The sequence below is a fragment of the Seriola dumerili genome, unplaced genomic scaffold (assembly GCF_002260705.1).
Source record: "Seriola dumerili isolate Sdu_G_001 unplaced genomic scaffold, Sdu_1.0 BDQW01000138.1, whole genome shotgun sequence".
NCBI lineage: Eukaryota > Metazoa > Chordata > Actinopteri > Carangiformes > Carangidae > Seriola > Seriola dumerili.
The window spans coordinates 3166818-3171110 of NW_019174393.1; positions in this window are offsets into that span (position 1 = coordinate 3166818).

Genomic DNA, 4293 nt, shown 5'->3' on the forward strand with positions numbered 1-4293 from the left:
AGGCATAAAAAGTTAAAAAAAACGTCATAGTATAGTAAGGCATAAAAGTCATAGTATAGTAAGGCATAAAAAGTCATAAAAACGTCATAGTATAGTAAGGCATAAAAAGTAAAAAAAAACGTCACAGGATAGTAAGGCATAAAACTTCATATTATAGTAAGGCATAAAAAGTCATAAAAACCTCATAGTATAGAAAGGCACGAAAAATCATAAAAACGTCATAGTATATTAAGGCATAAAAAGTCATAGTATAGTAAGGCATAAAAACGTCATAGTATAGTAAGGCATAAAAACGTCATAGTATAGTAAGGCATAAAAACGTCATAGTATAGTAAGGCATAAAAACGTCATAGTATAGTAAGGCATAAAAACGTCATAGTATAGTAAGGCATAAAAACGTCATAGTATAGTAAGGCATAAAAACGTCATAGTATAGTAAGGCATAAAAACGTCATAGTATAGTAAGGCATAAAAACGTCATAGTATAGTAAGGCATAAAAACGTCATAGTATAGTAAGGCATAAAAACGTCATAGTATAGTAAGGCATAAAAACGTCATAGTATAGTAAGGCATAAAAACGTCATAGTATAGTAAGGCATAAAAACGTCATAGTATAGTAAGGCATAAAAACGTCATAGTATAGTAAGGCATAAAAACGTCATAGTATAGTAAGGCATAAAAACGTCATAGTATAGTAAGGCATAAAAACGTCATAGTATAGTAAGGCATAAAAACGTCATAGTATAGTAAGGCATAAAAACGTCATAGTATAGTAAGGCATAAAAACGTCATAGTATAGTAAGGCATAAAAACGTCATAGTATAGTAAGGCATAAAAACGTCATAGTATAGTAAGGCATAAAAACGTCATAGTATAGTAAGGCATAAAAACGTCATAGTATAGTAAGGCATAAAAACGTCATAGTATAGTAAGGCATAAAAACGTCATAGTATAGTAAGGCATAAAAACGTCATAGTATAGTAAGGCATAAAAACGTCATAGTATAGTAAGGCATAAAAACGTCATAGTATAGTAAGGCATAAAAACGTCATAGTATAGTAAGGCATAAAAACGTCATAGTATAGTAAGGCATAAAAACGTCATAGTATAGTAAGGCATAAAAACGTCATAGTATAGTAAGGCATAAAAACGTCATAGTATAGTAAGGCATAAAAACGTCATAGTATAGTAAGGCATAAAAACGTCATAGTATAGTAAGGCATAAAAACGTCATAGTATAGTAAGGCATAAAAACGTCATAGTATAGTAAGGCATAAAAACGTCATAGTATAGTAAGGCATAAAAACGTCATAGTATAGTAAGGCATAAAAACGTCATAGTATAGTAAGGCATAAAAACGTCATAGTATAGTAAGGCATAAAAACGTCATAGTATAGTAAGGCATAAAAACGTCATAGTATAGTAAGGCATAAAAACGTCATAGTATAGTAAGGCATAAAAACGTCATAGTATAGTAAGGCATAAAAACGTCATAGTATAGTAAGGCATAAAAACGTCATAGTATAGTAAGGCATAAAAACGTCATAGTATAGTAAGGCATAAAAACGTCATAGTATAGTAAGGCATAAAAACGTCATAGTATAGTAAGGCATAAAAACGTCATAGTATAGTAAGGCATAAAAACGTCATAGTATAGTAAGGCATAAAAACGTCATAGTATAGTAAGGCATAAAAACGTCATAGTATAGTAAGGCATAAAAACGTCATAGTATAGTAAGGCATAAAAACGTCATAGTATAGTAAGGCATAAAAACGTCATAGTATAGTAAGGCATAAAAACGTCATAGTATAGTAAGGCATAAAAACGTCATAGTATAGTAAGGCATAAAAACGTCATAGTATAGTAAGGCATAAAAACGTCATAGTATAGTAAGGCATAAAAACGTCATAGTATAGTAAGGCATAAAAACGTCATAGTATAGTAAGGCATAAAAACGTCATAGTATAGTAAGGCATAAAAACGTCATAGTATAGTAAGGCATAAAAACGTCATAGTATAGTAAGGCATAAAAACGTCATAGTATAGTAAGGCATAAAAACGTCATAGTATAGTAAGGCATAAAAACGTCATAGTATAGTAAGGCATAAAAACGTCATAGTATAGTAAGGCATAAAAACGTCATAGTATAGTAAGGCATAAAAACGTCATAGTATAGTAAGGCATAAAAACGTCATAGTATAGTAAGGCATAAAAACGTCATAGTATAGTAAGGCATAAAAACGTCATAGTATAGTAAGGCATAAAAACGTCATAGTATAGTAAGGCATAAAAACGTCATAGTATAGTAAGGCATAAAAACGTCATAGTATAGTAAGGCATAAAAACGTCATAGTATAGTAAGGCATAAAAACGTCATAGTATAGTAAGGCATAAAAACGTCATAGTATAGTAAGGCATAAAAACGTCATAGTATAGTAAGGCATAAAAACGTCATAGTATAGTAAGGCATAAAAACGTCATAGTATAGTAAGGCATAAAAACGTCATAGTATAGTAAGGCATAAAAACGTCATAGTATAGTAAGGCATAAAAACGTCATAGTATAGTAAGGCATAAAAACGTCATAGTATAGTAAGGCATAAAAACGTCATAGTATAGTAAGGCATAAAAACGTCATAGTATAGTAAGGCATAAAAACGTCATAGTATAGTAAGGCATAAAAACGTCATAGTATAGTAAGGCATAAAAACGTCATAGTATAGTAAGGCATAAAAACGTCATAGTATAGTAAGGCATAAAAACGTCATAGTATAGTAAGGCATAAAAACGTCATAGTATAGTAAGGCATAAAAACGTCATAGTATAGTAAGGCATAAAAACGTCATAGTATAGTAAGGCATAAAAACGTCATAGTATAGTAAGGCATAAAAACGTCATAGTATAGTAAGGCATAAAAACGTCATAGTATAGTAAGGCATAAAAACGTCATAGTATAGTAAGGCATAAAAACGTCATAGTATAGTAAGGCATAAAAACGTCATAGTATAGTAAGGCATAAAAACGTCATAGTATAGTAAGGCATAAAAACGTCATAGTATAGTAAGGCATAAAAACGTCATAGTATAGTAAGGCATAAAAACGTCATAGTATAGTAAGGCATAAAAACGTCATAGTATAGTAAGGCATAAAAACGTCATAGTATAGTAAGGCATAAAAACGTCATAGTATAGTAAGGCATAAAAACGTCATAGTATAGTAAGGCATAAAAACGTCATAGTATAGTAAGGCATAAAAACGTCATAGTATAGTAAGGCATAAAAACGTCATAGTATAGTAAGGCATAAAAACGTCATAGTATAGTAAGGCATAAAAACGTCATAGTATAGTAAGGCATAAAAACGTCATAGTATAGTAAGGCATAAAAACGTCATAGTATAGTAAGGCATAAAAACGTCATAGTATAGTAAGGCATAAAAACGTCATAGTATAGTAAGGCATAAAAACGTCATAGTATAGTAAGGCATAAAAACGTCATAGTATAGTAAGGCATAAAAACGTCATAGTATAGTAAGGCATAAAAACGTCATAGTATAGTAAGGCATAAAAACGTCATAGTATAGTAAGGCATGAAAAGTCATAAAGAAGTCATAGTGTAGGAAGGCACAAAAATGTCATTGTAACCTTATGGTTAAAGTACTGTTACAAATTCAGAAACAGACACAACCAGTAGTTTAGTAATAATAGTTTTTTAATGGGTATTGTTGAATGAGCAAGGGAGTGACTCCTGGGGAAATGTTGGGGGGCGAAGGATCTGGGTTGTTGCACTAGGAGCGTGGAGGTATATGGCTGGCGTTGAGCAGGTGATAGTACAGTGAGGCATAAAAAGTCATAAAAACACCATGGTACAGCAAGGCATAAAAAGTCTTAAAAACAACATAGTATAGTAAGGCGTAAAAAGTCATGAAAAAAGTCATTGTATAGCAAGGCATGAAAAGTCATAAAGAAGTCATAGTATAGTAAGGCATAAAACGTCATAGTATAGTAAGGCATAAAAAGTCATAAAAAAGTCATAGTATAGTAAGGTATAAAAACGACATAGTATAGTAAGGCATAAAAAGTCATAGTATAGTAAGGCATAAAAAGTCATAAAAACGTCATAGTATAGCAAGGCATAAAAAGGCATAAAAAGTCATAGTATAGTAAGGTATAAAAAGTCATAAAAACGTCATAGTATAGTATGGCATAAAAAGTCATAAAAACGACATAGTATATTAAGACATAAAACGTCATAGTATAGTAAGGCACAAAAAGTCATAAAAATGTCATAGTAT